Raw genomic sequence first — 26,668 nt, 5'->3', positions numbered from 1 at the left:
CGGGTCAATTAAAGCAACAACAGAAATATCATGGATAGAAAAGGTACCCGTGATCACATCGGGAGACTCTGTCTCTTCACGGGCACGTATGGTATAAGTCCTCGCAGGCGCACGGCCCTCGAACACTGCGCACTTCATGCACTCCTTAGGCGTGCACGATAACTCATCAAATACTCTAATGGTATTTTCTAACCAAAATTCTGCTCTCTCTGGGTCATCATCAATCTTAGCCCGAAATTCCTCGGCCCTTTACTTTCATATCTTATCTACTAGGGGTTTCTCTCTCCTAACCAAATCCATTCGTTGCAGAGCTACAGGGGCATACTGAGGAATCAGAGGAGGTGGGGGAGGTGGATTATTCAGATTCGCTCAACTAAACTCCGAATAACACCCATCCATCATATAGAGGTAAGCTTCTCTAGCTTCTCTGCCCTGACTCATCGTCACTGGCCCACTATAACTGGCGCAATCCCTTCAGTGGGGGCCGACACATTACTTTTTACGTCATCTGTCGTAGCTACGTCAGGATCCATTTACTATATGAAAACATAATTTATAATCGTCAAGAGTAGTCACATTATCATTATACAACTATGGCATGTATAGCTAGACTTGGACTTATGCTAGGTTAGTCCTAGAATCGACTAAACCATAGCTCTGATACCACTAAATGTAACACCTATAACCCAAGTCTAAGACCGGATCTGGGCACAAGGCATTACCCGACTTAAACGTATGCATTCAATCTTTTCTGAAATGTAAAAACTAGGTCAAATTATAACTTTCCTTTCATAGTCTGTTGATTCCTAATATGGGCCTACGAGGCCCAATTCATGCTTTGGAAATGGTTTGAGATTAATTCGATCGCTTATGAAAACTTTGGAAAATATCACTTGAAACAAGGCACACACCCGTGTAGAAGGGCAACACGCCCCTGTGGCCATTATAACATGGCCGTGTTAATGGCCCGTGTGACATACACAACCTAAACATCTAGGGACATGCCCGTGTGAATTAAATTCTAAATGCGAACCTACAAAGGTTTTCACACGGCCTGATACACACTCGTATCTATAGCCCGTGTCCCTCACACGGCCTTGACACGCCCGTGTCTTAGCCCGTGTCTAAAAACCTTGACATTCTGTTTCTGATGTCAGCACACAATTTGGGGCACACGAACAAGGCACACACCCGTGGCTAAAGGCCATGTCCTCCACATTGGTGAGACACAGGGCTATGTCTCTGCCTGTGTGTTTACTACCATGCATTCTGACTTGCAAATTTTATGTGCAGGCGACACACAGCCGAACAACACACTCGTGGGGCTGATCATGTGTCACACACGACCTAGGCACACGCCCGTGTGTCTACCCATGTTGATAATATAAGACTATCTACCAAGCTTTTGCCACCCTGAAACAAAAACTAAAATCAACCAACACATCAAAAATTAACTTAATATGATTTCTCAACCAAACAATCATAGTTAAGACCCGTATACATTACATATAATCAACCATGCTAACAAGTTCACATTCATGAAAGGCTAGCTTGCATTCACATAATAACTTTCAATATTAGCCATTTTCCATGGCCTTATACAAAATGAATCAAATGCTACAGTAAGCCAACCTATTTTCCAAATTAACAATGACACAAAACCTAAAAGTGGAGGTCCTAGACATGCCATAATCAGAATAAAAGATCTAATTATACCAAGTGCTTTGGATGATAGTGTGACTGGCTTCTCCGACGTAGAGATGATCCTCGAGCTACTATGGTGGCACTATAAGAAAATGGAAAGGGAAATAGGGTAAGCATAGACTTAGTAAGTTGCATAAAAGTAAACAACAACTACTTATCGTAAGGCAATATGCTCATAACCTTTCATAGATTACTCATGAATACCATAAATAAACGCAAGTACAACTTACTCATCACCATCCAATACAATTCATATTGCATACATTGAACCCATGTCTCATACATTTCAGTTAGGTACCTGTACCACTCACCACATGATCATGACTTTTATCATTTCGATATAAATCATAAACCTTTTGTTGAACCATTTGAAATGCTACCAGATACTCAATAGCCCTAACATGGGTTAAGATGCCGGTGTTATGTCCCAAACATGGTCTTACATTGACTTTCATATACGATGCTGATGCCATGTCCCAGACAGGTCTTACACTAACACACTATAAGCTGAAGCCATGTCCCATAAGGTCTTACACTAGCTTGTGTATCGTGAGGCCGATGCATGTCCCAGACATGTCTTACACTAGCTCTCGTCTCAACGCCGATGCATGTCCCAGACATGTCTTACTCTGGCTTAAATATCTCAAGGCCGATGCATGCCCCAGATATGTCTTACACTGGCTCTCATATTGTAGCTGATGCATGTCCCAGACATGTCTTACACTTACTCACATATCACCCATTATCACGGTACAAATATCCAAGTCTATTTTAAAGGTTCAACGAAAGTCTTTACTACGTAAGTTTCCCAACATGTATCCTCATATTCCAAATATACATTATAAAGATATAGTTGCATTATTGTCATACAACTTACCTCGGATTACAAAAATGTTAGCGGTTAGACGATTTACTCAACTTGCTTGGTTTTCCCCGGGTCCAAGCTCGGTTTTCATTTTTCTTGATCTAAAATAATAAAAATTCACTCATTTAACCTCTAAATAAATTTAAGCAATCATAAATTCACATTTTTTTTGCAAAATGACTATTTTTCCCTTAGACTTTCTCAAAATGACCATTTTACCCTTAGGCTCGAAAATTAATTTTTTATCAAATTTCTTTAAATATTTAGCCTGGCTGAACTCTTATTACTCTTATAATGACCCAAAATTTCCTTTGTTTCATGACATTACCATCCATTTTACAAACTTTACAAAATGGTCATTTTTAGGGTTTTCATAAGAAGTTCTTTCACAAAAGTTGTTCACTACACCCCTAAGATTCATTTTCATCCAAAAAAACCCAGCAAACATCATAAACCCTTTCATGGAAAAACCCTAGACTATTAACCATTTTGCAAAATGGTCCCCTCATTAGCTATCTTATGCTACAAGGGTTCCAGAAGTACAAAAATTATCAAAAATAACCTTCAAATTGACTTACTTGCAAGAGGATAGCTTAGCTGAAATTTTTGAAGCTTAAAAACCCCTCTTTGCTAGTATGAACGGTGGGAAGAATATGAGAGAAAATAAAATATCATTCTCTCCTTATTCAATTTTATTTTTAACCAATTTAGTCACCAAAACCTACATAACATAGTCAACTTGGTCAAATCTTGTCCCTATGGCTGACCAAGCTTCTTTTAAAGGTCTAATTGCACTTTAAAAGCCTCCAATCATGACTCTCTAGCTATTTAGTATATCTATCAAGTAAAATAGAACTTTTACCCTTTATGCAATTTAGTCTTTTTTCAAAATTAAGCTTCTAAACGCTAAAATTAATTCACCAAAATTTTCATGCACCTATATAAACATGCTATAAATCTAATATAATAATAAAATAATTTCTTTGACTTCAGATTGGTGGTCTCGAAACCACCATTTTGACTAAACTCGAAACCGGGCTGTTACAGAGACATTTTTGAGTTTGTTTCTAAGTGTCTAGTTTCTCAACAAGTGAAGGCCGAACTCCAAGTACCTTCGAGATTACTTCAACCTGTGATGGTTCCCAAGTGGAAATAGGACCGGGTAACAATGGATTTTGTATCGGGATTGCCCTTCATGCTAAGGAAAAAGAATTTCGTTTGGGCCGTTGTTGATAGGCTTATGAAGTCGGCACATTTTATACCGGTGCGTACCGACTACTCCCTTGAGAAATTGGTTGATTTGTATATTTTGAAGATCGTAAGACTTCACGGAGTGCCCTTTTCGATTATCTTGGATAGTTATCCGAGGTTTACCTCGAGGTTTTGGAATAAGTTGCGAGAAGCTTTATGGACAAAGTTGAACTTTACCATAGCTTTCCACTTGCAAACCGGTGGTCAGTCGGAGAGAGTAATCCAAGTCCTTGAAGACATGTTACGGTGTTGTGTTCTCGAGTTTCAAGGCAGTTGGGAAAGTATTTACCATTGGTCGAATTCGCTTACAACAACAGTTATCAGTCAAGTCTGAAAATGGCACCTTATGAGGCTTTTTATGGACGCAAGTGTCGAACACCCTTGTATTGGACCAAGCTGAGAGAGAATCAAATACACGGGGTTGACTTAGTTAAAGAGACCAAAGAGAAGGTTAAGGTGATTTGCGACTATTTGAAGGCCGTTTCGGATAGATAGAAATCCTACACTACTTGGAAACGGAAAGAGATCGGGTTTCAAGTCGGGGATAAAGTGTTTTTGAAAGTATCCCCATGGAAGAAGGTTCTCCGATTAGAAAGGAAAGGCAAATTAAGTCCACGGTTTATTCGACCTTATGAGGCGACTGAGAGAATTAGACCGGTAGCATATCTATTAGTGTTGCCATCAGAGTTAGAAAAGATACACAATGTATTCCATGTGTCTATGTTACGTTGCTACCGTTCAGAGCCCTCACATGTGATCTCGCCGATAATGGTTGAGATTAGCTCAGACATGACTTATGGCGAAGAGCCGATTAAGATTTTGGCCCGGGAAGTAAAACAACTGAGGAATAAGAGTATTGCTCTTGTTAAAGTATTATGGCATAGACATGGAGTTGTAGAAGCCACATGGGAACCCGAGGATACTATGAGAGATTAATACCCGAGCTTATTCACCGGTAAGATTTTTGGGGACAAAAATCCCTAAGGGGGAAAGAATTGTAACGACCCAATTTTGGGGCTAATCAAAATAGTGGTAATGAAGCCACTATTCCAAAGCCATAGAAATTAGTTTAATATTATTTTATGTGTGATGACATGATTATAAAGGTGCATGAAAATTTTGGTGAATTAATTTTAGTATTTGAGAGCTTAATCGCGAAAAAGGACTAAATCGTATAAAATGAAAAAGTCCTATTTTGATAGCTAAGGGTGTCAAATAGCTAGAGAACCAAAATTGGGGGGGGGCTTTAAAGGGTAAATAAACTCTAAAAAGAGTGCTTGGCCGGCCATGGGGACAAGAATGGTCAAAAAGTCAAAGTAGGTGGGTTTTGGTAGCTTATTTGACTAAAATAGAAATAAAATAAAAGAAAGATGATATCATCCCTTTTCATCATTTCTTCTCCATTGAAAATTCAGCCATTGTTAGGGTTTGAAAGCTTGAAAAGTTCAACAACTTGTAACCCTCTCAAGTAAGTGATCTTGATGGTTTTTGTACTTTTAGAACCCTTGTAGCATGAGCTTTCAAATAAGGGGACTATTTTGCAAAACGGTTGAAAGTTTAGGGTCTTACCATGAGAGTGTTCATGTTGTTTTCTAAAATTTTGTGGAAGAAGATGAATCATGGTTATGAAATAAACAACTTTTGTGAAGTAGTTTTCATGGAAACCCTAACTAAGGACCATTTTGCATAAGTTGTAAAATAGTTGATAAATGTGTGAAACAATGAAATTGTGGGCTGCTCCTAGTATAAAAAGTATTCGGCAAGGCTTGATTAATGATAAATGAGATAAAAATTTGATTTTCAGGTCTAGGGGTAAAATGGTCATTTTGTGAAAGTTTAAGGGCTAAATGGTCATTTTGCCCAATTATGAATTGTGGAGTACCTAGATCAATAAAATGATTAAATTTGTGAATTTTTATCATTTTAGATCAAGAATTACAAAATTCGGGCCTAGACGAGGGAAAAGCAAAATAAGTGGACTAAACCGAACTAGTTGTCTACATTTTGTAATTCGTGGTAAGTTGTATGTAAATAACACAACTACATTGTTATTATACGTGTTTGAATTGATATAGCATAAATTGCTTGTTTGTGGAAATGATTATGTATGATGAAAATTGAGATAGTAGAACTCTCGTTTGAACCTTAGGAAATAAATCAGATATTCATGCCATGGCATTTAGGTTATTTGTACTCTAGTGTAAGACCATGTCTGGGACATGGCATCGGCATTGAGACGAGAGCTAGTGTAAGACATGTTCGGAACATGGATCGACCTCGAGATGTAAGCCACTGTAAGACATGTCTGGGACATGCATCGGCTACGAGATGTGTTAGTGTAAGACCACGTCTAGGACATGGCATCAGCACAGATATGTGGAGCTAGTGTAACACCATGTCTGGAACATGGCATCAGCCTCGATTTCGATAGTCAGTGTAAGACCATGTTTGGGACATGGCATCGACTTGATGGATGAGCCAGTGTAAGACCATGTCTGGGACATGGCATCGACAACATACCTGTAAATTGAAAAATTTATAGGATTTTTCCTATATAAATTATCACCTTTTTACTTAAATTTGTTGTTAAAACCAAGTAATTGTTTAATAAATTAATGAAATATGTGAAATTATGAAAACAAGACATATAAATTATTAAAATGTGATTTTATGCTTTATTATATAGTTTTTATGCATAAAATGGCTTATTTTATATTGAATTGAGCATATTATATTTTTATGACATAAAGTGGGCCATGCATGATTAAATTAAATAATAAAATATAAAATTATATTTAATAATTCATTTTAAAATATTTCATTAATAATTTGGGTTTTAATTAATTTAATTAAGTTTGTAAAATTTAATTCTTTGGTCCTTTAACTTATTGATTTATTTTTTGACAGGTCTGAGAGCTTTAATTTGATTACAAAACCGTCCAAATGGAGGGCCAAGTCAACCCAAAATTTGGCTGAATATGGAGGTTCATAAACCATCTTTTGGTTTAATTACACAAAGTCTTTGAAGAGTTGAAGAAATAAAAAATTTGCCCGAAGATTTGCTAGTGACTGAGTCTTAGTCCTGAGTTGTTGTGGCACTCAAATTGACCAAGAATCAAGCAAAATCAGCCACACTCCGTTAATTCATGGCCGGCCATCCTTGGAAGGAGTTTTGAAAGATGGACACTCCTATTTTAGCAAACTAGCTCCCATGCTTCACTTATAATTAAGAGCTCCTTTCTCACTTTTTCAATCATCCCTCATCCCTCATTCATCCCTAACTCATTCATCATTCTCTCATCTCTCAACTCTCTTAGCCCTCATGCCTATCATCATCTTTGGATAAAGAGTTTTAGCAAGTTAGCCTTTTAAAGAACCCTTGGTTGGCCACTTCGGAGATCCATCAGCAAAGGAGCAAAGTGAAGGAACGAAGGAGCCCTCATTAGTCAGAGTCTTGGGTGACAGCCAATCTGAAGTGAGTTTAATCTTTCTTACATTAATTTAATTCAAGAATGTTTGCTATGTGTTATTTTTTCTTGTTTACAATAATGATAGCTTAATTTTATTTAAGCTAGGATGATTGCTTTGATTTAATAATAATTATTTGATCATGTTTATAATATTTGTGCCTCAATCGATCATGTTAATTAAAATTAAGACTATATTTCATTCATACATGATTAAAATGCACCCGAATTAGCTTAGCAATCCTAACTAGACGACGGCTAATGGATGCATAATTGAAATGTGCATGCTCAATTTAGATCCTAACTAGATTAAATTGCAAGTTGCATAAATCCCTAACCAGGCTCTGTTATCTGCATAGTTTTTAGATTTGTGTGATTAAACTATTTCAAACCGAACATATCCCTGTTACCTCGAACGAATACTAAGAAACCCTTAGTAAATAACGATCAATAAAATGGGTATTTACTAAGTAAAGGATTCCGAAAGGACCTAACGTGGTTTCCAAACTCATGAAAGATCGAGTTACCATGGAATGTTTTTTCCGAATATTGATAAGCATGTTGATAATAATTTGAGTTTAATTAAAGTAATTGTCCTAGCTTATTTTTGTTATAGTTGTTGCTTATTGTGTTAATTCTGTGAAAATCTATCTCATTCATATAGTTTGCATACTTAGGATAAATTACATTAGGAATCATTGCATTTAGTTTCATATACTTAATTTTTCATCACTTCTCAATTATATTGTTTTTATTTATCAAATTGTTAATAAACTTTTACAAATTAACAATCCCTGTGGAGACGATAACTCGATACTTACTTATTACTTGATAATGACTATGTACACTTGTACAAACCCGAGCGTTACAAGTTTTTGGCATCGTTGCCGGGGATTGTCAACTGTTGCCATAGTCATTTTTTGTGAAATTATTTATTTTCAATTTGGGTATTTCTAACAGTACTAACTTATTCTTTTTAATTTTGTAATTTTCTTTCCAGGTGCTTATGAGCATAGATCAGATTATCGATTTACTCCCAGTAAACCCAGAAATTGAGTGAACTTTTAGACAAAGAAGACGTGAACGAATAGATCAGAGACAAAACGATATGGACCTTGGAAATCAAAATCAGGACCAAGGTAATGAAGCTAAACATGTACAAAATCCTATCCTCATTGCCAATGATAGGGATCAATGCATCAGACAATATGCTGTGCCATTTTTCAATGAGTTAAATCTAAGAATTAGAAGGCCGGATATTGAGGCAACCTAATTCGAATTGAAACCAGTGATGTTTCAAATGCTACAAATGGTGGGCCAATTTAGTGGTATGCCCACGGAAGATCCAAATCTCCACCTTCGATTGTTTATAGAGGTGAGTGACTCATTCAAGATAGCTGGTGTGACTAAAGACGCACTGAGGTTGAAGTTGTTTCCATACTCATTGTGAGATCGAGCACGAGCATGGCTCAATTGATTGCCACCAAGTTCTATATCTACATGGCAAGAATTAGCAGAGAGATTTTTGGTTAAGTATTTCCCGCCTAGAAAAAATGCTAAGTTGAGGAACGAGATCACAACTTTCCAACAATTGGATGACGAGTCTTTGTATGAGGCTTAGGAGCAATTAAAGGAGTTACTTTGAAATTGTCCTCATCATGGGATTTCTCATTGTATCTAGTTGGAGACATTTTATAATGGTCTCAATGCACATACAAGATTGATGGTAGATGCTTCTGCGAATGGTGCAATTTTGTCTAAGTCTTATAATGAGGCTTATGAGATCATTGAGAGGATCGCAAGAAACAACTATCAATGGCGAACGAATCGAACAGCTTTAGGAAGACATGGAGTCGAAGTTCATGAAGTTGATGCTCTCACTTCATTAGTAGCTCAGGTATCGTCTATTTCCTCTATGTTAAAGCGGTTTACCGCTAATGCTGCTAATAATTTTGCAGCTTAGCCACCAAGTCCGTTTGAAGTAGTTTCCTGTATGTACTGTAGGGAAGGTTATTCTTTTGAGAATTGCCTATTGAATCTCGAGTCAGTGTACTATGTAGGGAATCAACATCAAAATAGGAGTGGACAAGGACCCCAGTCCAACTTCTATAATCCTTCATGGCGTAATCACCCCAATTTTTCTTAGAGCAACCAAAGAAATGGATCAAACAACAACTTTATGCACCATAGACCCAACCAATCTCAGGGGTTTAATCAGCAAGCTCCAAAACCACCTCAAGCTAAATCATCAAATAGTTTGGAGAACTTGTTGAAAGCATACATGGTGAAGAATGACGCTTTGATCCAGAGTCAAGTAGCAACACTAAAAAATTTGGAAAACTCATTCCAAATAGGTCAGTTAGCTACGAAGCTTCGTAATAGACTATAAGGAACCTTGCCAAGCGAAACTGAGAATCCACAAAATTTGGGTAAAGAACATATCAAGGCAGTGGCATTGCGAAGTGGTAAAATTTTGGAACCCCGATTGATTGATGTTGAGGATGAGCCTATTGAAAATGGGGAAAGTCAACCAGCTGTTGAAGTCCTTACACCAAAAGAGTCAAAAGCTACAAAGACTGACAAGGTAAATCCTAACTAAGTGAATTCAGATACTCTAACATCTTCTTTGGATGTAGATTTACCTACTCAGAAGAGTTGTCCAGTTCAACTGAAAGTTCCATCACCTCCATATCCACAAAGATTGCAGCAACACAAGCAAAAATAGGAGGTGCAATTCAAGAAGTTTTTGGATGTTCTGAAGCAATTACACATCAATATTCCATTTTTGAGGCTTTAGAACAAATTCCGAATTATGTGAAGTTTATGAAGGATGTACTATCCAAGAAAAAATGACTGAGTGAGTATGAGACTGTCACTCTGACAAAGGAGTGCACTACGTTCCTGCAGAACAAGCTGCCACCGAAATTAAAGGATTCATGAAGCTTTACGATACCCTGTAACATTGGTGAATCCTATTGTGGTAAAGCTTTGTATGACTTAGGAGCAAGTATCAATTTGATGCCTAAGTCTATTTTCAAGATGCTAGGGATAGAAGAAGTAAGACCTACAACTGTGATGCTCTAGCTAGTGAATCGATCTTTAGCATACCTCGAAGGAAATATCAAAGATGTTTTGGTAAGAATCGATAAATTTATTTTTCCTGCTGATTTCATTATTTTAGATTTTAAAGCAGATAAGGAAGTGCCAATTATCCTTAGAAGACCTTTCCTGGCCACGGGAAGAACATTAATTGATGTGTAGAAAGACGAACTCACCATGTGAGTTCAAGATAATGAAGTAACTTTTAACATTCTTAAAGTGATGAAATTTCTCGATCCGACAAAAGAGTGCTCAGTTATGGAAGAAATAGAAACCTTGATTTCTATGGAAAGCCATCTTGAAGAAGATCCATTGGAGAAAGCCTTAGGGTTTGACCCTTTGAAGGATGAAGAAGGTGATGAAAACATGGCTGTGATGGAAGCCAACCCGAGGAATTTTATTCAATCCACACGGTTTGAACCGTTGGAGCTGGAAGTCAAAGAATTTGTGCAACCCAATTTGTCAATCGAAGAACCCCTACACTCGAACTAAAGGTACTTCCTTTCCGTTTGAAATACGTTTATCTAGGTAATTGTTCTACTTTTCCTTTGATTATTTCAACCGAACTGACAAAAGATCAAGAGGAGCAATTAATTTTTGTTCTAAAGGAATTTAAGAAAGTAATTGGTTGGACTATAGCTGATATTCGAGGTATAAGCCCTTCATTTTGCATGCACAGAATTATTCTAGAGGAAGGTGAAAAAGCTCGAATTGATGGGCAAAGGAGGCGTAATCCTATTATGAAGGAAGTTGTGAGAAAGGAAGTGATCAAATGGCTAGATGTAGGAATCATCTATCCTATTTCAGATAGTTCGTGGGTAAGTTCAGTACAGTGTGTGCCGAAGAAAGGTGGAGTTATGATTGTTGAGAATGAGCGTAATGAATTGATCCCAACAAGAACTGTTACTAGTTGGAGAATTTATGTTGACTATAGAAAGTTGAATAAAGCCACTCGGAAGGACCATTTTTCGCTGCCTTTTATGAATCAGATATTAGATCGACTGGCAGGTAATGAATTCTATTATTTTTTAGATGGTTATTCGGAATATAACCAAATAGTTGTCACTTCGAAAGACCAACATAAAACAACCTTTACTTGTCCGTACGGTACATTTGCTTTTAGGCAAATGCCTTTTGATTTATGCAATGAACCTGCAACATTCCAACGACGCATGATGGCAATATTCACTAATATGGTTGAAAATTTTGTTGAGGTTTTCATGGATGATTTTTTTGTTTTTGGTAACACTTATGATATTTGTTTGAGTAATTTAGCTAAGGTACTGAAGAAATGCAAGGAGACGAATCGATCCATTAACTGGGAGAAATGCCATTTTATGGTTAAGGAAGGGATTGTTTTAGGGCATAGAATTTCAAAGAAAGGAATTGAAGTCGACAAAGCAAAGGTGGACGTAATTAAAAGATTACCGACCCCAATGAATGTAAAAGGAGTTCGAAGTTTCTTAGGCCATGCCAGTTTTTACCGAAGGTTTATCAAAGATTTTTTGAAAATTTCTAAACCACTGTGTTCATTGTTAGAGAAAGATGCAGCGTTTGATTTCAACAAAGCATGTTTAGAAACTTTTGAAGAGCAGAAAAAACGGTTAATCTCAGCCCCAATAATCATTACACCCGATTGGAGCACACTTTTTGAGTTGATGTGCGATGCAAGTGATTATGCTGTTGGAGTTCTGACGGGTCAAAGAAGGAATAAAGTGTTTCACTCCATTTAGTATGCAAGTAGAACCTTGACGGGAGCCCAACTCAATTATACGGTAACTAAAAAGGAACTATTTGCTATAGTTTTTGTTTTTGATAAATTCCGCTCATATCTTATTGGTACCAAAGTTACAGTATTTACTGACTATGCGGCCATTAAATACTTGCTCATGAAGAAAGATGCGAAATCGAGGCTAATTCATTGGATACTTTTACTCCAAGATTTTGACCTTGAGATCCAAGACAGAAAATATGTTGAAAATCAAGTAGCTGATCATTTGTCGAGGTTGGAGCAAGATGAGGTAACTCGATCACATGTGCCTATCAATGAGAATTTCTCAGATGAGCACTTATTTGAGGTGAGTTGAATTAATGAAACACCTTGGTTTGTTGATTTTGCTAATTATCTTGCATGTGGAATAATTCCTCGAGAATTGACATACCAACAAAGGAAGAAATTCCATCATGATAGTCGATATTATTTTTGGGAGAACCCGTTCTTGTTTAAATAGTGTGCAGATAATATAATCCGAAAATGTGTAGCTGAAAGTGAGATTGTTGAGATCTTACATCATTTCCATTCATCTCCAAGTGGGGGACACTTTGATGGTGCACGTACCGCAACAAAGATTTTACAAGCAGGTTTCTTTTGCCTACACTATTTAAAGATGCTTATGGTTATGTGAAGAATTGTGATAGATGCCAAAGGAGTGAAAACATATCACAAAGGAATGAGATGCCCTTAACAAACATTTTGGAGATTGAATTATTCGACGTATAGGGCATTGAATTCTTAGGACCATTTCCTTCTTCATATGGGAATAAATACATCTTAGTTGCAGTGGATTATGTGTCCAAGTGGGTTGAAGCAGAAGCATACCCTACAAATGATGCTAAGCATGTGTTTACACGATTTGGGACACCAAGAGCTATTATTAGTGATGAAGGTTCTCACTTTGTGAACAAATGGCTTAAGTGGTTGCTTGAAAAATATGATGTGAAACACAAGATTGCTATTGCTTATCACCCTCAGTCTAATGGGCAAGTTGAAAGAGTGAACCGTGAGATCAAAGGTATCCTTGAAAAGGTAGTATGCCCTAGTAGAAAAGATTGGTCTCGAAGGCTCGATGATGCATTATGGGCCTATCAATAGCATTTAAGACACCGTTAGGAACTATTCCTTATTGGTTGGTTTTTGGGAAGGTATGTCATTTTCCATTAGAGTTGGAGAATAGAGCTCACTGGGCTTTAAAGAAATTGAACTTTGATCTTAAGCAAGCCGGTGAGAGAAGGATGTTACAACTGGATCAATTGGAAGAGTTGAGGTTGTTTTCATATGAGAATGCCAAAATGTGTAAAAAAAGATAAAAAAAAAGATGGCATGATAGTCATATACGACCTCGCAAGTTTAAAGAAGGCTAGAAGGTTTTATTGTTCAATTCAAGGCTGAAGTTATTTCCTAGGAAGCTGAAATCCCGATGGAAAGGACCTTATACCATCTATTGAGTTTATCCTTATGGAGCTGTTGAATTATACGTCAATAACGGAAGTACGTTTAAAGTTAATGGTCAACGTCTCAAACATTATTGGGTTGGTGAAGTTGAGCGAGTTGAATCCTTGTTCAAATTAATAGACCCTTGATTTTTCACAAACTTGTTTTGTAAATCAATAAATAATTAGGATTTATTTTCTTAAATTAGTACATTTAATTAATTTTGTCTAAGGAGATTGGAGCTTAAGCGAGACCGCTATGACCCCTCCAACCTTTCCTGGGAATTAAGTTAATGTAATTTAATGAGAAGAAATTTTCTAATTAAGATTTAAAATTTCTTTCAGTTTCATTTATTTTATTTAAATTTTAAATTTTTATGTTAATAAATGGGGACAAATTTGGCCCAAGTACTAATCAGTTTCCTTAGTAAGATACAGTCTAAATTTGAGGCCCAAGATAGCAAAAAGAGGAAAAATTCCACACCTATTGCCGCCACTTCCGTTGCTTGCTGCCCAAGTATCCCTAATGTAGCTAAGTTTTTGCTACATGTTGCTGAAACGATGGAAAATGTGCAAGTGTACACAATCGCAACAAGTAATAAAGTGACAAGTAAATGTAGAGTTATCGTACCCATAGGGACTGCAAAAATATTTATTTATGAAATTAATTGAAAAACACTTTGGCGAGGTAAAAATAATTTGGTTTTAAAAGATGGTCAAAAACTATTTAAAAACTAAGTAAATAATTAAAATAAAACAAAGGACTTCTAATGCACGATTTCAAATAAGATTTAATCAAGATAAGATACTTGTGTTGGATTAATTACATTTCTTTTACTTAGAATTATTAAACTTATTTTTATATTGCTACGAATAAATTCACGGCAACTCGGTAATTTGCTAACTACTGCTCATACATAATTATTAAATTAATCAATCTCTTGAACATTTTTCAATGTCAATCCAAGCTGTTAATTAATCTTTAGAAGCATATAAAAGATTAAGTGATGTAACGGGGTATTTCTACCTTGAAACAGTTTAATCACAAAAATCTTGCAAGTTATGCAAGGCATATGTATCGCCGAATACAATGCTAATTTAAACTTTAGCTACCTTAGAAGAATAACATGCACTGATTAAGCATTGTGTCTATTAATTATATTTTCAATAAGATTTAATAATTAATTCATTATTTATTTAACAATTATATTGCAAAAATAACTTAGGCATGATTTTACTTAACCAAGCAATTTACCAAGGCCTATAACAGCATAAACATCATTTTAACAATTCAAGCAGGTAGAATATAATCAACCCAACACAAACTTAATTTAAGCTAAACTGATTAAAATAACCATTTCAATAGCAGAAATATTCATAAACATGTTCGTCAAAACAACAACAAAAATTAAAGAGATAGGGAACAAGAAGCAAATCCGGTGTTTCTCCGTGGCTTGACTAGTTGCTCCGTTCTTCATTTTTCGCTGCCCTCAGCTATCAAGGTAGCTTATGAACACCTAATTGCTGCTCCAAAATGGCTGATGAGAGTGTAACACCCCAAACCTAGCCCAGACGTTATGGCCAAATCTGACGTGTCACATGGACTTACGACTTAGTATGCATTCGCTAGTTTAAGTGATTGGGGTGGTCTTTGTAAAAATAGTGGTTGAATGAAAAGCCGGTTTATCAATCGTTAGGTTATCCATTTGTTGTGCTTGTTGAGTCTTGAAAACGTTCATTAATTTTGAAAACTGCATGACCCTAACACTAGCATTTAGTCATAGTATAAATATAATCGAAAATAAAACCATAGCTGAAAAAGAAATTTAAATAGCGGCCTTATTACAACTTAAAACCCAAAATTAAATCAGAATATAAAAATAAAAAATAAACTAACTTAGAAAAACCAATTTTGCAGATGATGTGGCCACTCAAATCCTCACGGCTCCAAGCCCACTATGGTTGGGGATTTCTGCAGAGATGAAAATAAAGGGTGAGTTCGGTAAACTCGATGTGTAACATAACCCAACCATAGCCCTAAGCAGATCAAACCTCGAGTCAGACTTATCTGGGCCTTGGCCCAGTACAAAAATCGGAATGAAACCCATAGGCCCATAGCGAGATCTGAACATATATATCATGAATGCAGAAATCCCAACCCAGAGCCATCCATAACACCCCTATACCAGCCTTACACCATGTGGGGAGACTACTCGACCCACCCAACCGCTACACACCACAGAAATTGCAACGAGGCTGCCAGATATTGTGATGAAGTCACCAGATACAGATATTGTGGCTAGGCCACCAGAACATATATATATATATATATATATATATATATGTGGCGAAGCCACCAGATTGCAGCGAGGCTGCTAGATATTGTGACAAAGTCACCAGAACAGATATATGTGGCGAGGCCACCAGATTGCAATGAGGCTGCCAGAACGTTTCCTCCATCAATATAAACCCATGTCCCATGCAACAGAAATAATAAGTCATAGCATACATATACAGAAACAGAACATCATACTTTTCAGAAAAAATAACCCTATGGGTAAAATCATAATTTTGCATGCATAAGGGTACTTCAGTAATTATTACCTATTGCTAAGGTTTCATGCTCATTCTAATGTTTACCAAGTAATCAGAAGTACTTACCTCGTCTTTTACCAAAGTGGGCTCGTTGGCCCATGGCCCATTTTCGGCCCATTAAGCCCAAAAATACCGTTGTGCACGAAAATGCACACTCTGCACTCTAATCATCCAAATGCACCATATTCATTAACAACTGTTTCAAGAGTGCTCGCACACTCGCGAGTTCACAAAATACCAACATTTCGGTATTTCGGCTTTTACCGATCCAGTCTAAGAGAGGGTGTCGTTTACACACCTGGTTAATGACGATTGATGACGATATCTCCCACGCGATAATCCTACAATCGATCACTAACATAGTAGACTTACGAATTAACGATAACTAACATAAATCCACGTCAACTAACCCAATCATCACACAAGATAGTCGTTTACGCACGAGGGGCAAAATAGTCATTTAACACCCTAAGGGCAAAATGGTAATTTTACCGCACAAGGGTATCTCGGTAATTCTACCCTACAGGGGTATTTTAGTAATTTTACAACTTATCCACTTGGGCCTACGGACCCATTGGACCACATGGCCCATTTCAGCCCATCGCGGCCCGAAATAGCCGTCCTACTGCTAGAGTAATGAGAAATACACACCTGTTAGGAGACTGCAGTTAATCCGCGCTCCAAACACTCTTAGCTGACGCCTAACCCAAACGAACACGTCACAAAGCGAAAGGGATCAGCCAAGAAGGGTATGCCTACTCTCCTCATGGTTTGCTCTATTTAAAGCCACTCTCCATCTACTCTTATGTTAGCTTCCGATGTGGGATCCTCCATCACCAGAGTTTAAAACCAACACCAACTCTTGCCATCCCAACATAGCAAAATAATCAACCTTTGCTTGCCAAGGGATTCGAACCAAAGTCCTCTCACATGCCAACTCACGCCACCACCACTAGGCCATCAACTCATTTGTGTCATAAATCCAACACATTAAAATTTAAAGCGCACCTACTTGCTTCCAGATTTATTCAAAAGAAAAACCAAAATATATTGCAAGAGCCAAGACCTGAACCTTGGACCCCTTGCTTCCTCTATGGCATCACTTTCTTGTCCCCTAAGTGGCGCCACCTTGCCACTACACCACACTCCTTTTTGTGTCACCTTTTACCCTTTTACTCTTAAAAGCCCAAACGCCAATTGCATCACCTATTCATAAAATTAAAATTCCGAAGACTACCACGGATTTAACTTAAGTTTGAGCCTTCCAGATGCCCACTAACCTACTAAAATATATATTTTAACCAACTAGAACACACACAAATTTAAAAAAAAACACAAAAACACAGAAAACCCAAAAATTGGGGCGTTACAGAGAGCCTCTTTCCCAAGAGAAGAAATCGACACTTGAACAAAAAAGGGAAAGGGGATGGAAAAAAATGGAGAGAAAAATGAGAGAGGAGAAGAGAGAATGAGAGAATGTTGTGGGATTGAGGGATGGTTTGAGTGATCAGCAAGGGGTGGATTTTATAGCTGATTGTGGCTGCTAAAAATAGCAAATTCCAGTAGCCAAAAAGCCTCCCTATGGCCGGCCATGTACTTGGCAAAAGTTGAGACTTTCAACTTTGCTAAAAATAGCCTGGGACAAATCTACAAAGCCACAATTAAATGTGGGGTTTGAATGCAAATTGGAAGTCTTTCAAGGGCATTTTTGCAAGCATATTTAATAAGATAAAATGCTGATTTCAGCATATGGACGGTTTTGGGCTGCCCAATTAGTGGCTAGTTCGGTTCACTCAATTTCGTTCGACCAGTGCGGTTCAACTGGACCCTTTCTTCATAATTAATTAAAAATAATTTATTTAACCCTAATTAAATAGGGGATAAATTAAAATTAATTAAATTATGAATTAATACACATTTCTAGACTGTCTTAGACTGGAAATTAATGTCCCTCGATACTTCACATTGTTTCTCAGTTTTGTGCTTTCAGCAGTTTCAGCCAAGCCAATTTTGGCCCTTTGCGCGAACCTGTCGAACATAGTCAAAATTAATCAAAATTAAGTATAAAATTAACTAAAATTCACCATGTTCATATTTTTAACACAATTTAATTATTTTATAATATTTAATTATTTTTCGACAAGAATTTAACCGGATTTGTACGAATTTAAGTAAAACTGGGTATGAAAAAGCATATAAATTTTTGTGTTTCCACATCCCCAACTTAATTTATTGCTCGTCCCAAGTAATGCACAAATTTTGAAAAGAATTTATCAAAAACACTTTTGAAAAACTCCTTCAGAACAACATTCTCCCTAAAATTATGAATTTGATATACTTATGCTCAAAAAACAAGAAATATGATAGTTATGCTACTTAAGTATAACGTTCAGATTAAATTCAACAACTTATAATAATAGCAAACTTTAGACTAAATGCTTTTGTAACAAAGACATGTTAACCTTTACCAATGATTTTTATTCTTTTATTCAAGACTAAGCTGCAGTCATTAAGCTTAACTTATATCTTCATATGTTGATCGTAGCAATTTCTCTCCACTAATGTCGGTAGCATTACGACTTCGAATCAATAGGTCTTTATCAAGGTTGTAACATGGCTAGGCTAGGGGTAGGTGAAAGATGGATAAATTTTGGCCTAAAACCCTAGACTCAGCGTCAATTGAACCTTCAAAATTTTTACCTTGGATACACCAACTTGACTTTCATATGCTCTTTTGTACATCTCTTTCAAATACATGTGCTTTTTTTTAAAATAACACGAGCACTTACTTTGTGTACTGTAATTCTCAAGCATTTGATACTTCTTTTCAACTCCCCCAAACTTATTTTCAAAGAACATTTTGAATAGTATTGAGTCTAGTGTTCGGGACAATTTTAAGATCAATAAGCGAAAAGTAATGGATAAAGATTGCAAGGGTCGAAATAAAATTAGGCCATATAGTCTCAAAGTTGGGTTTCGAAGGATAAAATTTATCATGGTGGGCTTGAAAGACTCAAACGGTCCAAAAAATAGTTGCCTAAATCATTTCCAACGTTCCATGCTCCCTAGGATTTCGCCTCAAGAAACTATAAAGTCAATTCTAAAGACTTAAACTTTCATGCATACCTAACTTTCCTAAAGAACTAAAAATTTTATGGTATGAATTTGCATGCTTTATTAAAAATACATTCATGTCATTATTAAGCTAACATAATAATCTATTGAAATAATAGAACTTTATTCATACTCAAGTTTAGCATACTTAAAAAATTAAAATTTTTGAACAAAATATATCCTAATCATAATTAAAAGAAAAATTTTATTCTGAGTGGAAATTTTGGTCCCTTCAAGTTAAAATGAACAATGTCCTCATTGTTTAAAGTGAATAAATACTATACACCAGGTAGGATTCCAGAAAACAGGATGTGAGTCAATTTGACTACTTAAGTACCAAGCTCTCTCTGAATCCAATCCTAGACATGTATATATCTATTGCCACACTTTATACTTTGTGACTTGTTCATATTTACTCATAATTTCCATCTCTTGTTTTATTATGCAAAAATAAAAATTCCTAATTAAATTTAATCCTAGAAATAATCTACGAACAAAAATATAGTAAAGTCAAGATCCCTCCCTTTTATTTATTTACAAATACTTCCAAATTAGACTCATCTTTTGCTCCATCATTATTGCCTTTGCATGAATCGCTTCGCTCCTTATTTGATAATGGACTCCATGGTTCAAACATGAAATCTGGGAACTTAGACACAAAAATAAACGGGTCATTGTATATTTTCTTAAAAGCACTTCTCATCGAGTCATCCCTTATTTTTTAGTATCTCCAGTAGGCTTGTTGCTGCCTTTGCATATGTTGTATTAAGTCCATCAATTTTGATAGTTTATCTTAAAGGTCGGGGCTAGGTGGTTGAGCTCTAAATATTGAAGTTTCAGCATCAGGTTTAGCTTCTGCCTCCACTGATTCTACCTTATCAAGCACTTCAAATGATTGCATCGTGGGATCGTATTCTCCATCAGGGTCCTCAGGTTCCTCACTTCCTTCAACTCGTTCCTGTAGAACTAAGTCTCCAGCTACTCGGTAGAGTTCCCAATCTGTGATTGTGCCTTGGCTATACCCTGTCTTCCTTACATTTGCAAGAATTTCATCTTTCAAGCATAGAATTGTTATTGTAAACGGGAAGTGAGCAGGGCCAGAACGTTTAACGGCACAATTTCATATTTCCTTCAAGATGATCTTTCCCACATCAATGGTCTTACCAGTTAAGATCAAGTACAATAAGACCATTCGCTCTAATGAGATTGTAGTCCCATGTGAGCTAGGCATAAGGCTAAATCGGATAAAGAAAAACCATACCTTCGCGAGTGGCATCAAATATTCTTTTCGACAAGTGTGGATTCCTTGTTTTGACATAGTCTACGTAGAACCCTGAACTATCAGTTCCTCGAGAATTTCTTGCAAATTCTCAGGCTTGATGTTGCTCATTAATGTGGAATATTCACCATTTTCGAAATCAGGTAATTCAAAGAACTCATTAAAAGCATTTGAATTTATTGGTACCTTGATTCCGTGAATTGGAACTTCTGTCATCTCGCTTGAAGTTAAACTCGCATAGAACTCACGAACTAGCTCCTCATCCACACTAGGTCTCTTTTCACAAAACAGTTCCTAATTGAGGGTTTCAACATCTTGACGAATACGTGCCATAAAGTCTCTGTAGTTGCTTTCCTTTAATGTAAAGCCTTTCTATGGATGCATCTGTTGATTTTTTAAGATACTTTCGTATCTTACTTTGGCTTCTTCACAGTGGAACTTGTTTTGTGTTTCATCAATTTGCACGGAAGCACGAGTTCTCTTGCGAGGCATGTTTAACCTGATCATAAGATGGAAAAATTATTTTCTCAAAAATTTAATAAAAAATATTAATAATTCAATGAACTGAAAAATTAACTAATATAAAAAAAATTAAAAATTAAGAGAAAATTAGGTCTTACCACCTTTTTTTGTAAAAATATAAGAACTCTTAAAAATAATAATATTAATAATTATGAAGAAAAAGATGGAAATTTACAAGAAGGGTTGGAAGGCTTGGCTAAAGGGCTTGGTGTGCAAGGTGGCAGTGCTTGGGCCGAATGGTGCGTGTGGGAGCGACAATACAAGACAAGGAGCCTTGTAGCAAGCTGCACAGGCACTAAGGCGCTCAGTGCTCGTGTGTTGTGGCCTGAAGCAGTAGGTATGCGCGGATGGAAGCCTGGTGCAGGACTCTGCTGGGCAAGAGCAAGAAAGTCTTGGGATGGCGCTTAAGCGGCTGAGACTAGAGCAATAGGCGAGCGATGGAGCTGGACGTGCGGCGGTTTGCTGCGCGTGTGCTGGTCAGTCAGCTGGGCTAGGTTTGCGACGCTTAGGGGTTTGGTGTTTTAGGGTTTTGAAGATGAATGAATGGAGGGAGAAAGGTTGATGGTATTTATAGATGGAAAAATAAGATTTGTAGTAGATTTCTTAGAAAATAAAAAAAAATCCTAAGTTCTAATTCTACCGAAAGTTTAACAACAATTAATAATTAAATATATGTATTTGAAATTATCAATTGCCATTAATTTATTAAGATAACCATAAAATATAATTAAAATAAAATTAATCCTAATTCTAAGCTAAGTTGATAAAATTAATATATAAATTATAATAAATATAATTATATATTAAGGTTTATCAAATTAATACATAATATTAAAAATATTTATTCTAGATGCTTTTTGAAAATATTTATAAGGAGAAGCACCTAGTTTTATTATTTACAAAAGGGCAATCAAATTTTAGAAATAATTCAATTAAGTCCCTAGACTTAATGAAAATTTAATGTTGAGTTGCAAATTAAAACGTGGATCAAAATTGACCCTTTTATTTGAAAAACTAAAACTTTATTTTTCCATTTAGGGAATAATATCTTAGGAAATTATGTCAAAATAAATTCCCAGGAAAGATTCAGCGGTCCTGCTTAAGTTCCAATCTCCTAGACAGAATTTATTTAAACATACTATACCCGAAAATATACCCTAAATCATTTATTCAAAAATAAAAACGAGAAATTAAGTATCCGATAAAATGAATGAGATTTTATCCCATTCAATTTTATCTCCCCAATAATGTTTCAAGTGCTGAGCATTAACTCAAAAATTACCTCCCTTAGCTTGGAGTTCAACAACTCCATATGGATAGACCTGATGAATCGTAAATGGACCGGACCAACGTGATTTTAACTTACCTGGAAAGAACCTTAATCTGGAATGGAACAACAAGACTTGCTGACCTACTTCGAATTCTTGAACTCGAATGTGTTTGTCATGCCATTTCTTGAGTCTTTCTTTAAGTAATTTGCCATTTTAATCTAACAACATTCAAAACTTTTCTAACTCATTAAGTTGGAATGTCTGTTTCTCTTTCACGAGCTTAGGATCCAAATTAAGCTATTGAAGAGCCCAGTAAGCTTTGTGCTCTAACTCCAAGGGTAAATGACATGCTTTCCCAAAGACCAACCTATAAGGTGACATTCCTATAGGTGTGTTGTATGTTGTTCTGTAAGCCCACAAAGCATCATCCAGCCTTTTGGACCAATCTCATCGGTTCGGGCAAACTACCTTCTCAAGTATGCCTTTGATCTCATTGTTTGCTAGTTCAGCTTGCCATTCATCTGCGGATGGTAAGCTGTTGCAACCTTGTGTTTCAATCCGTGCTTGTTTAATAACCATTTTAACCACTTGTTCACAAAGTGGGACCCTTCATCACAAATGATAGCTCTTGGGGTTCCAAATCTCGTGAACACGTATTTCTACATGAACTTCATTACAACCTTAGCATCGTTTGTCAGAAAAGCTTTAGCCTCGACCCACTTAGACACATAGTCTACTAATACCAATATATACTTGTGACCAAAAGACAGAGGGAAAGGACCAAGAAAGTCAATACCCCATACATCGAACAATTCTACCTGAATGATGTTTGTTCAAGGCATCTTATTTCTGTTGGTGACATTTTCGACCCTTTGACATCAGCCACAGCTCTTTACGTACACATATGCATCCTTGAATAGTGTTGGCCAAAAGAATCCAACTGGAAATACTTTAGCTACCGTACGAGTACCTCCAAAGTGTCCCCCACTCGGAGCTGAGTGACAATGGTATAAAATCTTTTGTACTTCATCTTCTGCCACACATCTCCTAATCATCTGATCTGCACACTTTTTAAACAAATATGGCTGTTCCCAAAAATAGTACTTCACATCGTAAAGAAACTTTCTCCTTTGTTGATACGTCTTATCAATTGGCATCAAACCACAAGCTAAATAGTTAGCAATATCAGTAAACTAAGGGGTATTATGGACATGACTTACCTTCAGTATGTGTTCATCTGGAAACATGTCTTGAATTGGTATAATAGGAGAATTCCCTTCTTGCAGCTCCAATCTGGACAAGTGATCTGCTACTTGGTTTTCTACTCCCTTTTGATTTTGAATTTCTAGATCGAACTCTTGAAGTAGGAGCACCCACCAGATGAGTCTCGGCTTAGCATTTTTCTTGGCAAGTATGTACTTAATTGCTGAGTGGCCTGTATAGACAGTCACTTTGGTACCTACAAGATAAGATTGAAACTTGCCAAAAGAAAATACAATAGCAAGTAACTCTTTTTCTGTTACTGTATAGTTCAGTTGAGCTCCTGTAAGAGTCCGGCTTGCATAGTAGATGGGATGAAAACCTTTGCTCCTTCACTGGCCCATGATAGTTCCTGTCTCAAAGTCGTTTATGTCACACATCAATTCAAATGGCAAATCCCAATCTGGTGTGACGATTATGGGTTCCATAACTAATCGACTCTTCAAATCCTTGAAAATACTTAAGCATTCATCATCGAACTTGAACGTCGTGTCCTTCTCTAATAATTTATATAAGGGTTTAGCAATTTTGGAGAAGTCCTTGATAAATCTTCAATAGAAATTGGCGTGGCCTAAAAAGCTCCTAACACTCTTTACAGATGTTGGCGATGGAAGCTTCTCAATAACGTCTACCTTCACTTTATCTACCTAGATCCCATGTCTCGTTATCTGATGCCCTAGAACAATTCCTTCTTGTACCATGAAATAGCACTTCTCCCAGTTAAGTACGAGGTTTGTTTCTTCACATCGCCTTAGTACCATAGATAGATTCGCTAAGCAATTATTGTAAGTATCTCTGAATACTGAAAAGTCATCCATAACAACTTCCAAGTACTTCTCAACCATGTTAGTAAAAATAGACATCGTACATCTTTGAAATGTAGCAGGTGCATTACATAAACCAAATGGCATGCGTCTAAATGCAAATGTACTATATGGGCAGGTGAACGTCGTCTTGTGTTGATCTTCCGGTGCTACTGTAATCTAATTATACCTTGAGTATCTATTGAGAAAATAGTAATAGTCTCACCCCACAAGTCTATCCAGCATCTGGTCGAAGAACGGCAAAGGAAAGTGATCTTTCTTAGTTTCCTTGTTCAGTTTCCGGTAATCGATGTAAATCCTCCATCCCGTAACTGTTCTAGTTGGTATCAACTTGTTATTCTCATTCCCTATGATTCTGATACCTCCCTTCTTTGGCACGCACTGGACCAGAATTACCCACAAACTGTCTGAGATGGGATAAATGATACCCGCATCTAACCACTTGATAATCTCTTTTTTCAACACGTCCTTCATGATTGGGTTCAGTCTTCGTTTTCCATCAATCGTCCCTTTTTTGCCATCTTCTAGGATAATCTTGTACATGTATACAGATAGACTAATACCGCGAATATCGGCTATGGTCCATCCGATAGCCTTCTTGGATTGTTTCAAGACTAAGATAAGTTTCTCTTCTTGCTCAATAGTCAATTCTGCTGAAACAATCATAGGCAGAGTAGAAGCGTTACCTAAATAAACGTATTTTAATTGTGAAGGTAATACCTTGAGTTCTAATTTAGGTGGTTCCTTGATTGACACTTTTGGTTGGGCATACTCCCTCTTCTCTAACTCCAAAGATTCAAAATGGGATTGCGAATTAAATCCCCTTTGATTAGCCTCCAGCAAAGCTAAGTACTCATCCTCCTCTTCATCATTTGGAGGGTCCGATGTCAAAATTCTTTCCAGTGGATCCTCAACAGAGTTGAGTTCCATTTCCACTATTAAATCCTCTAAGTCGGATACTATAGAACAATCATCAACCACATCAGGAAATCGTATACACTTAAAACATTAAATGTTGCCTGATCATCCTGAACACGCATCGTATACTCGCTCTTCTGCACATCAATAAGGGTCCTTCTGGTTGCTAAAAATGGTCTTCCTAGGATAATTGGTACTTCTTTTTCTGCTTCAAAATCTAGAATCACAAAGTCAGAAGGAAAGATGAATTTATCTACACGTACTAATACATCCTCAATTTTTCCTTCTGGATGTGCTAAGGATCGATCTGCTAGTTGAAGTGTAACCGTAGTAGGTCTAACTTCACCTATCCCCAACTTTCTAAATATTAACATAGGCATCAAGTTTATACTTGAACCCAAGTCACATAGTGTCATACCATAATATATTGCTCCAATGTTGCAAGGTATGGTAAAACATCCAGGATCCTTCAGCTTTGGGGGAAGTTTATCTTGAAGATATGCGTTGCATTCCTTCATCAGAGCTACTGTCTCGAATTCTCCAAGTGTCACTTCTTTGACAGGATATCTTTCATAAACTTGACGTAGTTCGAAATTTGTTAAAGTGCTTCTACCAACGAGATGTTGATATGAAGTTGCTTGAGTACATCAAGGAACTTTTTAAATTGAATTTCCTATTTCTACTTCTAAAGTCTTTAAGGGTAGGGTGGTGAAGGTTTCATTACTAGAACTGGTACTGGTTGATTTGTCTTTGATGGCAATTCTGCATCCAACGCAGTTGTTATTTGATCAAAATTAGGTGGTTCTGAGGTTACCTTATAAGATTTTGCAGGTTCTAGTTCTGGTGAAACTGGAATTTCAACACTCGGTTGAACTTCCTCTGAGTCTTGAGTGTCAGCTGGCTCTTTTTCAACTTTAATGGTGTTGGGCTCTACTATCTTTCCACTCTTCAATGTTAACGCTTTGAAATATTCCTTCCCCAGATCTCTTGGATTCTCCATATCACTAGGTAAAGCACCTTGTGGTTGATTTTCGAGTTCAGTTGCAAGCGGGCCTATCTGGTTCTCTAAGTTCTTCAATGTAGCTGCTTGTCTTTGAATTTAGGCATCATTCTTCGCCATGTAAGCCTTTAGTAGATTCTCTAAGCTATTGGATGTTCAGCTTGAACTGGTTTCTGAACTTGTTGGGAAAAACTAGACTGCTAGGTCAGTCTAGGTTGGGCGTAGTTGTTACTGGTTCCAACCCCTTGGTTACTCCAGGAAAAATTTGGGTGGTTTCACCACGATGGGT

At 36.8% G+C, this 26,668-nt stretch overlaps 1 non-coding gene across 1 annotated transcript; it reads right to left on the bottom strand.

The window, feature by feature from the left end:
* Nucleotides 1–8,845: 8,845 nt before the first annotated feature.
* LOC128286025 (small nucleolar RNA R71) lies at nt 8,846–8,952 on the bottom strand. Its single transcript, XR_008276572.1, has one exon. It is a non-coding gene; the product is annotated as a small nucleolar RNA R71 (small nucleolar RNA).
* Between the last annotated feature and the right edge of the window lie 17,716 nt (nt 8,953–26,668).

This window comes from Gossypium arboreum, chromosome 12 (genome assembly GCF_025698485.1).
Source record: "Gossypium arboreum isolate Shixiya-1 chromosome 12, ASM2569848v2, whole genome shotgun sequence".
Taxonomy (NCBI): Eukaryota; Viridiplantae; Streptophyta; class Magnoliopsida; order Malvales; family Malvaceae; genus Gossypium; species Gossypium arboreum.
The sequence above is the reverse complement of the archived record's forward strand: the minus strand, read 5'-3'. Positions and strand labels throughout refer to the sequence as shown.